This window comes from Rhipicephalus sanguineus, chromosome 3 (genome assembly GCF_013339695.2).
Source record: "Rhipicephalus sanguineus isolate Rsan-2018 chromosome 3, BIME_Rsan_1.4, whole genome shotgun sequence".
Lineage (NCBI taxonomy): Eukaryota > Metazoa > Arthropoda > Arachnida > Ixodida > Ixodidae > Rhipicephalus > Rhipicephalus sanguineus.
The window spans coordinates 3,585,414-3,599,717 of NC_051178.1; the positions used below are offsets into that span (position 1 = coordinate 3,585,414).

At 45.9% G+C, this 14,304-nt stretch overlaps 1 protein-coding gene across 1 annotated transcript in view; it reads right to left on the reverse strand.

The window, feature by feature from the left end:
- LOC119386412 (GATOR complex protein MIOS) overlaps window positions 1-14,304 on the reverse strand; it is a 727,447-nt gene that overhangs the window by 336,258 nt on the left and 376,885 nt on the right. The window lies entirely within an intron of this gene.

Consider the following 14,304-nt stretch of genomic DNA (forward strand, 5'->3'; position numbering starts at 1 on the left):
GTCCTGTCGTCGTATCGTTTGGATCGCAGAGTACCAGGTTTCTCGGCACCATAAAACGTTGAATAAAGGAGTCTTCACCGGTAGAGTGGAAAAGAACAAAGGTTTAATGACTCAGATAAAAAACATGTCCATGCTAGGCAAACGTTCGTTTCGGCACACAGTGCGCGAGCCCTCCTCTCGTGCCCACACTTCGTTCTCTTCTTTCTTCCGATACACAGCCAACAATATTCAACACCAGGTCTTCTTTTGTCCTCATTACAAGTATGCTGTTAATTTTTGCCATGAATCAATACCAAGTCGCCCAATATTCAGTCCTAAACAGAGCAGCCGTGGTTGATCAAGAATCTAGTGTCCAGCGTGTTTAAATACAAAGTGAACCTCACTAACATTCACACCCCTTTACACTATAACGCTAACTTGACTGACATTGTAGTCTACCCGAATGGTGGTACACAGGACAAGTGTAACACTTGTGGTGTTGTTTCGCATTTCTTTACCTTCGTGTATTTTTTGCCCTGTGTGCTTTAAGTGAAAAGTTCACAAGGAACTACTTAGCAGCCTCACAATTTTGCATTTCTTTCATGTTTTGTTAAAAGTGTGCAATAAGTATAGTCAAGTGTAAGTCCTTGCCAAGAAATTCATTTTTATGGGCAGAGAAAGCTTAAAGAACTCTTTTGTATCATTTTCAGGAAGACATTTCTGGCAGACAGCAAGAGTTGCTCGCCCACTGCTTGTGTACGAGACAGTGTATTGTGGGAACACTCCACTGTGCCTCACTGCACACTATCTTGAACATTTCTTACATCTTACAGCATTTGGGCAAATACTGGGATTGATGCAGAGAGTTATGCATGATACTGCGTGCAACCTTTCCAGTAGCATGTGCATTTAAAAATTTCGCACTGTTCAAACTGACACTCAGTGGAACCGGCTTTATTCAGCAAACTATATCCTAAAATGGACAGTTGGGCCAGTTGATGTGTATTCACAGTTAAAGTGCGGAAAAAACCCCACAGCACAGAGAAATGAGAATGAAAGGCACAGGACGATGCACTACTAGCAATTGAAGTTCAACGCAAACCACAGAAAGATATAGACACACAGTATGTAAAAACTACAAAATTAAAGAATCACGGAGTCGCAGAAAGAGTAAACACATGTCTAAAAAAGGCAAACACGTGTTAAACTTCAGTTGCTAGTACCGCGTCGTCCTGTCCCCTTCATTTCTATGTGTATTGCAGTTGTGTTTTCCCACTTTCTCTAACTATGAGCTTAAGTCCTGACCACTTTGCAGCCTCTATACGCGCGTGGTCAAATTTTACTCAACCTGACGGCATATCAAGTCCTGGCGTCCAATGTGCCAAGCCATCAGCCACTATTAATAGAAAATTTTTAATGTTAAGCATCTGACTGCCTAATTTCAAGATGACCTTGCAGCCATAATGCTGGGCTTAATTTTCAATGAGGTAATTACTATGCATAAGCCATGAAGTGAGGAATTAAAGATGAAGAACTTTAAGTTGCAGATGGCACTAGCTGGCATGAATATATTGTAAACATAGATGTAATAATTATGCATAATAGAAGTATTGGTACATTGTAGTCATGCGATAATGCCGACAAGTTCCCAAGCATAATTCCCGAAATTTACGTTAGTTTTCAGATACCTGTGAGCAAATATGTGCAGCAATTTAAGAAGGCAGCGTTGTCATTTTGTGGGCATTGCTGAATGCTTTTATAAATTAAGGTAAGTGGATCTACAACCAATTTTAGACTTTTATGCAGGAAACTCAACTGTATGATCATGTGCGACATGTTTTTATGCCATAGTGCAAACTAATGCAATAAAAAAACTAAAAGCTAGCCTTATTGCACTAATTTAGTTGCCTTCACGTGTAGGCTGACACCAAGTTCCTTGTGCATCCCATTACTTTGGATTGTGCTTATATACTCCCCTCGCAAAATTTTTCAGAGGAAGTTCTTGATAAACACAGTTCGTGTGATTGATAGCTTTCAATAAAAATGTCCTTACTGGATTGCAATAACTGGTAACTCGTATGTGAAAGTATGAGATCAAAACGCGTGTCATAGAGCAGTGATTATGCGAGATGTTGCCGTTTAAGTGCATTGACATCCTGATCGAGAAAGCTAATGATACGCTGACGGACTCATGAGTCAACTCACTCGGACTCGGACTAAGAATGAGGCGTGAGTCTGAGTCCGGGTGACTGATATTTCTTTGGATTGTGCTTAGATACTGGCACTGTGAAGCGCACATGCCAGTAGGCGTTATGAGGAGGTCTTACACTTTACTTTCATGTTGCTTTACCGCTGTGAATTATATATAGGGATTGGGCTGTACTGTATATGTTGTTCCACGTGTTCAGTATTAGGTGCAGGTTCTGTGCACAAAGATGGAAATATACAGATGCTTACAATGACGTGAGAAGTACTAGTGTTTTAATTCCAATAAAATAGTGCAAACACTGTTTCTTGTATCAGTTGAGGTATGACTATTTGTTGTGCATGCAAATGGAAGAAATGAACTTCTGCATGCAATACAAATTGGTGAAACACTGCTCGCTCACAGTAACAGCCTGTGTTTTATTACCAAACAAGTAGAACAGATGATTTACACATTAGAACACATTGTGGAAGAGAAATAGGTGACAGGCAGTAAGGCAACAAGTCATCACTGTGTTCTAACGTTGGTTGGGTGATACTTCATCAATCGTAGCAGGTGCCTGTTGTATAAGTGAACTTCAACATAATGTGCAGGTGGACGAGAGAGTGCACGTATGACCGAATTTTTCCGGTTTTGTACCTATTTGCTATAGTGCTCGTGTTTCTTTGTTATGTATGTAAAATTCTGAATTGCGAACAAGCCAATATGTCTACTGCTGTGAATATAGTATACTAGCAATTCAAACGAAACCATTATTTTCTGCAGAACAGCTGTTTCATTGAGGAGGACTGTAACACAAAATTTTTTAAAATTTGCACTTCGTCATCTGTGCAAGGAGAGTGCCAAGAACACAGGGACGTTCACAATCGTGAAGTACAAGTGCATTAACTTTTATTATTTTGCGGGAGACATATCAGTGGTAAATTTGTGGATATTGTGCTTGACCAACGTTACTAGATTAGCTTGACATCAGGGCACGCTTTTGGCATTCGCTTTAACGCAGTGGTGTGATGCTTAATAATAACGGTTAATTAGGAAGATAGTAGGTAGTCTACGAGTATGAAAGCAACTAAATACAAAATATCAGTTATAGAGAACCAATGTATGCCATGGTAAAGTGCGAATTGCAAATAAGTGCTCATTGCGGAAATAGATTATCGTTAAGCTGCTCAGAAACGCTGTTGCCCCTGCGTGCAGATCGCGACAGTAGGCGCGCTTTAAATGAACTTAATGCGCGTTACAGTATCCTTGTAACTGTGCTGTCTGCATGTGTAACTTTCATATGCTATGGGAGAGGCAGCCGCGAGTGCGCCGACGGTAGAAGAGGACAATGGACACGGACACGCTAGCGGCTCGCACTCAGTGGCCGTTGACAGTGAGTTGCGGCCGAGTCTTGGAATGATAAAGACGTGTTGCTCAGTGTCTCGTCCTAGTCTCTGAGGGCTTCTACGCGGCGGCTAGCCCAGACCCCTACAATGCAAACACAGGCGGTCTCAGAACAGCTCAGAACACGCTGCTGCCCCTGGACGCATGCAGCTCGCGGCAGAAATTACTAAAATTGCCCCACAGCATGCGCTCATGGAATGCAGATACGTTCGGCCTTTTGAAGATATCTTTGTCACGCTGGTATCCACTAATTTCGGGTGAGCGAAGCATTGCCGATATATGGAGAAGCACTGAAGAGGGCACACATTTATCATTTTTATAACGGCACGACATGACGAGCCGAAGAATTCAGAGCTGAAGGTATTCACTTCGGCCAAGTTTTTCCATATTTTAGTCTGTTTATTTAATTCAACAACTACTGTACACAGTGTCAACAGGAACAAGCGCATCTGATCCAAACACTGCTCTTGACTTGTGTCGGCTATTGGCCATTAGGGATGCTATGTCTCTTGCGACGCGGAAAAACAGATCCGTGACACCAACTGGCAGACGCCCCGCCCACCGACGAGAGTGAGAACCAGCCTCTGTTTCAAAAGAGGGCACCCGAGAAAGCAGCAACTTCGCGCTTCGCTCGTAGCCTTTACGCGGCGAGCACGACCGCAATATTTGGCTGAGCAGTTCATAGCCGTGTCAGCTTTCCGCAAGATGTGTTTTTTCAACAAGCCCAAGGGGTGCTTCATGACCTCTTTACATTGCATGGAGCAAAGTCATAGACCATGCGACAGAAGTCCTATGGAATCAGATCCGGCCACAACTTCCAGTCAAGGAGAGGCAAGTTGCATCCGACGGACGTGTTCTGAATCTGAGTGATGTACCGTTACCCGAGAAATTTCAGGGTGTCCTGCGACAGGGACCCAAGTTCTCGGTGGAGCCATCCGTTTCGCCCAGAGCAATGGTTAGCAGTGGCTCAGAATGTTAACCAGCAAAGAGCAGTTTAAATGTGTCGCGGAATCCGTAGACATAGTCGCGAGTGAAGCGCGGTGCAATAAGTAGAAGTTGTGTGTTGGACCACTGATAAACGTTTGTACCGAAAACAAATTAAGGGTTCTCAATGCGGATAAAGGTTTTTTGTTACTATTAGTGAAGGTGCTTTCACTGAGAAAGCCTTGGAAGAGTTGGGAAAAATTTGAAGCGAGTGTCGGCAAAAAGGAAGGAAGTAAAAGCCAGAGCAAGACGCTTGTTGAAAAGACAACCCAGAAAAGCTTGGGGCAAGCGTTGAAAAAGTGAAAGCAGCTGAGCTAGAAGTCTACTTCACAATTGAAACCCACAAACCGGGTATTCCGTTTAGAGCAATTGTATGGGAAAGAAACATATGGCAGCTAGCACATGGCAGCTAGCAGCATCAATGTATCCCCAAAAGCATCTGTCAAATTTAACTATAACAGACCCTTTTGGTGCAAAAAACTCTGGTGGTGGTGTGAAGTTTCTCAGTACAGTAGACTCTCGATAATTCAAACTTGAGGGGACCTCGGGATTTTATTTGAATTATCAGAAGTTTGAATTATCAGAAGTTCTCATAAATATGACTCGGGGCAACACACCAACTAATACTGCGATGTTTTTTGTTTCTCAGTGCCGCAGCAACATCATAGACTGCTCTGCATGACTGCCAGTAAAATTTTTAGACATCGGCGATAATACTGGTACTCGTTATTATACAAGGCACGCACGGGTGTGTAATTAAGGGACGAAATGTGTTGCGTCCCACGACAGTTGCTGGCCCCTTCTAATTCTTAAGACACTTTCTCGCATGGCATACTGCAGAGAAAGTGACTTTAAGAAACGTTTGGCATGCGATAGATCAAGGCCAGACCGTACACTTTTTTTTTTTTTCCCTCGGTCAGCACTAGATTATCGGTGCGCAAGGTTCGGCTAGTTTGGCCGTTTTGTAGGCAACCAATCGGCTTTATTTGTGCCGGTTAGTAACGGAAAAACGTGGATGTTCAGCTAGAAGCAACAAAGGCAGCAGATATTTCCAGACATGGACAAGCAAAAAGTTTGAATTAACCAAGTTTGTGCAGTGAGGCAGCTGGAATTAAGCAGCTTTAAAACACATTGAAAACATAGTGGGCCAACCATAATTTAAGATTTCTTTGAATTAATTGAAAGTTTGAATTATCAGAGTTTGAATCATCGAGAGTCTACTGTAGTATAATAAAGAGCTGAGACACGGCGTCGACAAGAGAAACTGTAATATGACAGGGTATACAATCGTAAGCCGAGCCAGCGCAAACAACAGCAATGTTCAGCACGAGCCGCTCCTGTGTAGCGCTGACGATACGACTGTGACACTCTTTGGGGTGCACTTGTTCTTCATCACACTTTCCCTCTCACTGAAGACGGAGCCAATTAGGCGTTCTAAGGTGTCGTAAGAACAAGGGGTTCGTGGTATGGTTTGAGGCGATCCACGTGAAGAGTTTCGCAGCCTCGGCGACGCAGGTCCGTAGTGGGCGTGAGGGGTTCGATGAGGTAGTTAACGGGAGAAGTTTGCTGTAGCACACGGTAGGGTCCATGGTACCAGCTGACAAACTTGGAGGAGTTACCTGGCGCAGAAGTGGAAGGCACCCAGAGCCAAACAAGAGAGTTGGGCGAAAACTGATTGTGGAGCCATCCCTGTTCTTGAGTTGTAAAAAAACGGGCTAATTGCCGACATATCGAGCAGCTTCGGAAACTGGCATGCCCTCTAATGAGTCGGGTCGGTAGGGAAGATTTGTGTCCATCTAAGACGATGGTTTTCGGCCATAGAGTAAAAAGAAGGGAGAAAAGCCTGTCGTCGTCTGGGGTGCTGTATTGCGGGCGTACGTTACGTAGGGAAGAATAAGGTTTCAGTTGGCGCGGTTAGAGGCGACATACATAGAAAGCATGTCGCTGAGAGTTCGGCCGAAGTGCTCGGTCAAGCCGTTTGTTTGCGGGTGATGTGCGGTAGTACAGTGGCGAATCACATGACATTCAGCAAGAAGTTCTTGAATAACATCCGCGAGAAAGATGAGGCCGCGGTCGCTCAGGAGTTCACGAGGAGAGCCATGACGTAGAACAAAGCGTTGAAGCAGGAAAGACGCAACGTCACGTGCCGTCGCAGCCGGCATATCTCGTGAGGTGGTCTATGGCCACAATAACCCGGCAATTTCCGGCGGACGTGTATGTTAGAGGACCGTAAAGGTCTATTCCAACCCAGTCAAATGGTTGCATTCGGCACGGCAACGGATGCATTGGCCCAGAAGAGGGCAAGGACCGGGCTTGCGGCGTTGACACTCCATGCAAGATCGAATGTATTTTTGTACGAATGTGTACATGCCTCGCCAATAAAATCGAAGACGTAGTCTGGCATGGGTTTTAAACAGACCACCGTGTGCGCACTGTGGATCGGCATGGAAAGCAGCACATACGCTGGCGCGGAGTTGCCTGGGTATCACAAGTAGCCATTTGCGGCCGTCAGATTGGTAGTTGCAGCGATAAAGGATTGCATCACGGATGGCGAAGTGAGAGGCTTGTCGGTGTAGTGCTCGAGATGGCGGGCGTGCGAGCGCATCAGGGAGGTAATCCAGCAAAGACGCAATCCACAAATCTTTGCGTTGCTCCAAAGACATGTCGATGGATCCTAATGACGAACCTAAGTTGTCCAGTATGGAGACACTCACAATGTCAGCGGAAACAGGCGAACGCGAAAGAGCGTCGGCATCGGCATGCTTCTGGCCTGAGCAGTAGATAACCCAGATGTCGTACTCTTGGAGCCGCAAAGCCCCAGTTTTATATATTGATCTAGACCAACATATAAAACCAGTCTCGAGGGAAATTCTGAGCACAGCTAAACGGAGTCGAAAACCGAAGAACTTAACTTATGCAGGACACAAGGTCCTGAAACAACTTTCAAACAGAAAGGACATTGTTATAAATCCAGCGGACAAGGGTGGTAGTATAGTAATCTGGCCTATAAAAAATATAAAAACAAAGCTATCAGACAACTCAGCAGCAGCACACACTATCGAAAATTAGCCTCGGACCCGACTCAAGAATATAGTACAGTAGAACCCCGCTGATACGTTTTTGAAGGGACCGTAGGAAATAAACGTAAGAGACGGGAAACGTAAGAGCCGAAAAACAGGAAAAACGGCAAAATATTTAGTGGTACAGAATTTTATTTCGATTCTTACGAGCAGCACGAAAATTGGCGCGCTCAGCCGCGATCTAGTCAATGAATAGAAACGCGGAGCTTAGGACGGCCTCATCCACAGAAATGTAATCAACGTATGTGATTTTTTTAACACCAACAGCTGTAGGCATGAAAGAACTAAGCACACGCAATAACGACCGGCGCGGCGAGTCCGACCGCAAACCGCACGCACGACCGTGCGAGCTCCAACCAGCTCGAACTCCTCCCGCTCTCCAACAAATAACGATGATGATGAGTCTACGCCAACGCGATGGCAGAAGTGAATGCCAATCTCGAAGGCCTTGCTTTCGCATGCAATTACGTCATACACGCCATGTTTGTGCAATACAAATCTCAAAGGCTATGCTTTTGTCAATAGTAAACGCCAATCTCGAAGGCCTTGCTTTCGGGAGCAGTGACGTCATAGACGCCATCTTTGCAATTTGAATCTCGAAGGCCATGCTTTTGTTTGGATCAATTGAAAGATTCTGTTGCTTGCGCCTCTCATGCGGCTAATATTACGGTCAAACGAGGCCAAGCTGCGTGAAAATGCACCATGGCGGCTCTCTTTGGTAGTCACTTGGTCGGCTCCGAGCGCACTTCGCGACGTATCATACGGGAACGGTCCGACAGTTACGACGTAACAGCGGGGTTCCCAATACATTGTATCCTATGGGAGCTATGCCGGGACCGGCGGAAAACGACGTAACAGCCGGGAAAACGCAGCAGTGAGGAACGTAACAGCGGGGTTCTACTTAATAGCATACAACATGTGATCACGGATTTTCTAGCCAAGGAATTATTCACACACTCTGAGCACCGGTTCCTGACGCCTAAAAACAAGCAAGCAGGCCGCTTCTACCTTGTTCCGAAGATTCATAAGGTGTCCTTAGATGAACTGCTTATCGCGCAAATCCCGGGCAGGCCTATAGTATCTAACAATAATACGCCTACTGAATCGCATCAACATTTCTAAATCATCTTATTTATCTAAAATACCATCTAACCTTCTGTCTTTTGTTCAAGATACACCTTATTTCCTTCGAATAATAGATACTATTAATGAAACACAAACACTCTCGGATCAGGCCATTCTGGTAACATTAGATGTCTGCTCCTTGTATACGAATATTTCTATCACTCATAGAAAGCAAGCAAGCACATAATGCTGAAGTTTACCTATCGTTACTGAAATTAGTCCTGGACGCTAAATTATTTTGAATTTGATTCGTCCTACTACCTGCAAACTTTCGGCGCTAGTATGGGAACCCCTTTTGCGCCAACATACGCCAACATTTTTATGGGACAGTTAGAATCAGAGCGGTTGAAATCATGTCCAGTGAAGCCTTCCATTCATTCCATTCCATTATTCACCTGTCTGAAGCCTTCCACCTTCCACCTTAGTGAAGCCTTCCACATAGACGACATATTTATCATATGGAAACACGGCGTATGTGCACTAAACGCATTCATTGACCACTGTAACCAGTTTCACTGTAGTATTAAATTCACTATGCACCATACTTCCGGTGAAATTAACTTCCTAGACATGACGGTATCTATTGAAGCAGGAAAATTAAAGACGATGCTTTACAGAAAACCGACAGCCAGCAATACCTAGATTACATTAGTCATCATCCGCGACACTGCAAACAAGGGATACAGTGAAAGCTCGTTAATTCACACCTCATTAATTCGAAATTTTGGATAATTCGAAATGGTCGCCGCAGTCCGGTCCGCAGTGCATAGGAGACCATGTGTAAAACGATTCGTTAATTCGAACAGAAATTGACGCCTCTACGGATAATTCGAAGCGCGCGCCGCCGAGCGTCATCATCGTCAAACACTAGTGGAAGCTTTTACGGCCGAACGATAGGTGGCACGACCGGTTTTTTCGAGCTTCAAGTGGCCTCCGAGCAAAGGACGAGCAAAGTATGGCCTCCGAAATCCAGGGAGCAATTTTTTTTTTTCCGTAGCCCTCCCGCTATCCCAGCGCCTGGCGCCACTTGTATACGCGGGACCCGCGGGACGCTGAGGAGTCGGCGGAGTAGTCCTAGCAGTCCTAGGCCGCACCCCGCAGCGTCACTTTGTTCCTCGAGCACGTTGTTCGTTCACGCCGTCAAGCCGTCTTATTCCGCATCGAAGTTGCAAGATGCCGCGGGGAAACTACTGCGCGAAGACTGTCAAGGAGAAGGTGGAGATTTTGCGAGAGGTTGACCAAGGGAACTCGAGCAAATACGAAATTGCGAGGAAGCACGGCATACCTCCGAGCACGTTGTCAACCTACATACGCAACAGGACGGCCATTGAAAACGCCTATGAAGCCGAGGATTTTGGCGCCAGTCGAAAAAAGGCTAAGGACAGCGAAGTTCCCGGAACTGGAGTCGGCTTTGATTATCTGGGTTAAAGAAATGAGAGCCCAGAGTATCGCATTGAGCGGCCCTATCATCATGGCCAAGGCAGCCGATTTCGCCCTGCGCTTGGACATTGAAGACTTTGTCGCCTCCGAGGGATGGTTTCATCGTTTCAGGGAGCGGCACAATCTCGTATTCCGCACGTTATCCGGCGAAGCAAAGGAAGTGGACGCCGAAACATGCGCTACTTGAAGAAGCGACACCCTGCAGCAGTACTTGGAGAGCTACTCACCACAGGATGTGTTTAACGCTGACGAGACAGCGTTATTTTTCAAGTTGCAGCCAGACAAGACGATCACCTACAAGGGAGACAGCTGTGCCGGCGGCAAGCGCAGCAAAGAGCGTGTCACTGTTCTGGTCGCCGCAAATATGACCGGTACGGAAAAGGTCCCCCTTTTTGTGATTGGCAAAGCACTCAAGCCACGGTGCTTCAAAAACATTCGGTCACTGCCGACGGAGTACGCCGCAAACAAGAAAGCCTGGATGACAGGTGACCTATTCAGGAAGTGGCTACTGAAATTCGACAGGCGAATGGAACTGGGCGGCAGACGCTTTCTTCTTGTCGTCGACAACTGTTCGGCGCACAAAGTCGACGTTGAGCTGAGAGCAACAAAGTTAGTGTTCCTTCCAGCAAATACGACTGCGGCCCTACAGCCAATGGACCAGGGTGTGATAAGGAACATCAAGTGCTTTTATAGGCGTCACATGCTGGAGAGAATGATTTTGTGCGCGGGCGACAGGAAGGACTTCGGCATTACGCTGCTCACTGCCATGCACATGTTGGTGCGCGCATGGGAACAGGTGACCGCGACCACAATCGCAAACTGTTTCCGCCACAGTGGATTTGCAGCTAGAAGTGCGCAGGATAGTTGTGACGTCGACGTGGACGGGGCTGAGGAGCTCATGCCAGTGGCATTGCGCGACACTCTTCGGGGCGTACGTTTTGCCGATTATGTTGAAGTTGACACCGGTGCATCGGTGTGTGGTGCCCTGACTGATGAGGACATTATCGCTCAAGTAGCCGGTGCGCAGCTTGTTGCTGAAGAGCCAGAAGGTGAGGAAGACGAAGATGACGAAGCGCCTGTGCGCCCGTCAGCTTCTGCGGTGATGGAGGCACTTAATGTGGCGCGTCTCTTCTTCAGCTTTGAAGAGGGTGAAGAGGATTCCCTGCGCCGCGTCCGCGCGCTGGAACAGAGAGCCGCAGCTGTGGCATTCAGAGAAAAGAAGCAGATGGTCATCACCGACTTTTTTGGCCAATAAATATTTTTCGTGCCCCCACCCCCGAAATCCACCCATTTTTGCTCACTTTCATTATTTCGAATTTTGTTTAATTCGAAATTGCTCAGCGTTCCCGTGGAATTCGAATTAACGAGCTTTTACTGTATTTGTAGGACAGGCGAGGCGTATAAGAAGGATCTGTAGCAATGATGGGGACTACGTTCACCACATAAGCAACGTAAAGGAAACATTAGTTGAAAGAAAATACTCGCAAGATGCTCTAAACAAGGTCTACAACGAAGCATGTCAACTGGATAGGAAATCATCACTAGCTCAAAGGGCCCCCGTAACACAGCCTAACCAGCCGCCAGTATTTATAACCAAATACTCAAATGCGCTAACAAACATAAATAATATCCTCCTTAAGTATTACCCAATACTGGCAAGCAACAAGCGCCTTAGAAAAGCGTTTCCCGGAGAACGAAAGGTCGTGTATCGCCGCAATAGGAATTTTAAGGACATGTTAGAGCATGCAAAAGTAAACCCTCATTCTACTGCCCACATAACGCCTTACTCACGTCCAAGATGTAAGACTTGTAAGCACCTTCAAGATGACGTTATAGTTAAAAGCACCGGATGTGGTTACGTCCATCACATAAAATCTAGTCTTACCTGCATTAGTTCAAACGTTATCTACATGATCGAATGTTCATAATGTCAAAAACGGCACATTGGCGAAACGGGACAACCTGTTAATGTTAGATTAAACGGGCATCGCGCGTACACGGCGAAGATGTTACCCAAAGCAGTGGCACAGCATTTTAATGTAGCAGGTCAGAACTTCGAAGATCTCAAACTTTACATACTTCAGTCAAACTTCCGGTCCCCAAGAGACAGAAAATATATAGAGTCATACCTTATTCACAAGTTCAATACACTCCAGCCAGCAGGTATTAACGTTTCTAAGGGGGCTCTTGAATCTATTCGGTATGGTACATATAGAACGAAAACCAATGAGAGTTAAGCCCTTCTAGGAATTTGAAACCTACTATTGTTAAAATGCCACGTGCTTCCACTGAAATCATTCAGCGAAACATACACCCCCCCCCCCCCATTTTCTTCTTTTATTCCTTTTCTTTCTTTTTTTTTTCGCCTTCCTTATGACTCACCCAGTTTGTCACGGCGGCCTCTTCCCACCCCTTCCCCATCCCCACTCTGGCAGTTGCCCTCCCCTTCTCCCTTGTGGTGGAGAGGGTATGAAGCATATACGCACGATAGCTAAGGAAACCAGTTCCAGCCTTGAAGAAGACAAGTCCACTCGTCGAAACGTCGGCTCGAGCACCCACCCCCTGTTCACAGATTTTTTCATCGCAAGCTTCCATGTTCCACTTCCTGCCATTTTTTTGCAATTCTGGAGTGGTAACTCCGCAACATTGACCCTGATATAGCGTAACAAGACGAAAGCTCAGACCAGGCCTGTAGCCAGGGGGGGCTAGGTCTGCAGCCCCCCCCCCCCCCGAAATTTTGGTGAAGAATGTGTTGTTACCAGAAATAAATAATAAAAATAGGTGTTTTTCTCAAAAAGTCTAGGTTTTCAGCATGTGCCCCCCACCCCCCCGAAAAAAATTCCGGGCTACGGGCCTGGCTCAGACGTTAACAATGTGGGCACACAAAACAGGCTGTGCATCTATCTCGTGTCACGTGACCACTGGGAGCCATGAAGGAAAAAAGAATGGGTCTTTAAAGGGATTCCTTGCGTTTCAGTGAAGGGCTGGGACTTTCAAGAACATTTCTCCGCTTTGGAGCTCTGTGATCGTTCTTGCGATAAGTTAGAGGTATAAATTTATTATATTACATTTATTACTGCGATTACAAAATGACATTTGAGATATCAAATAACAGCGAATGCAGCTAATAAAGCACGGAATAGAGAGATGTTAACTATATAAGCGTCTCATCTATTTACTTTTAGCTCGCCTGTTTCCGATAAGTCAGGTAGCCCCATATGCAAGAAGCAAGAGTAGTTCATTACTTGACCCTCAGAAAACTTCAAATAGCCCGCCCCAGATAAAAAAAAACGTTTTTTGTTTTTCGAGATAAAATGTGGAACATACGTGTATGCACAGCGTACGTGTAATAAGCTTAAAGGGACACTAAAGAGAAAAACGATTTGTGTATTATCAGAAAATTACCCTTTTAAAATTCCAAAATCACGCTCGCCGTGACAAGGCTCTTGGTAAGCGAGAAAAAGAGCAAAAAGAAAATGCAGGTAGTGACGCCACCTTGAAATTTGCGCAGCAAGCGCCGTGACGTCATAGATTCCGACGGCGTCTACTGGGGACTACGTAGTTCCTAATTGCCCTCAGAGGGGGTCATACATACATCAACATACCAAATTTCAGAAAATTTTGTTCAGCGAATGTCGCCAAAATACGACTAATACACATTGAAATCCATGACGGGCCGCGCAGAGATTTCGGAGCGAAATTTAAAAATGGAACTTTGACATGGATTTTTTCCGCTATAAATAAACTTATGATTGTGAAATTAATGACACTCGAGTTCTCAGAGCCCACTTTATCAGCCTAAACCGATTCTGTGTTTCACTTTAGTGTCCCTTGAAGAACCGAGTGCTTCGTGAGTCTAAGCCCGGCCCGACCCGAGCCCGCCACCTCAAATCCAGGCCCGGCCCTAAGCCCGGAGCTGCAGGCCCAAGCCTGCCGTGAAAACTACTTTACCCGTGTCGGGCTGGGCTGGGCCGGGTAAAGTAGTGTTCACGGGCCGGGCCGGGCTCGGGTTTTCGGGTAGGCCCGAGCTCGTGCAGTGCTCTAGTGGTTACTTTGAATGCAGTGGCTATTTCGGGGGCTGGGATGACACCAGTGTGGACATCA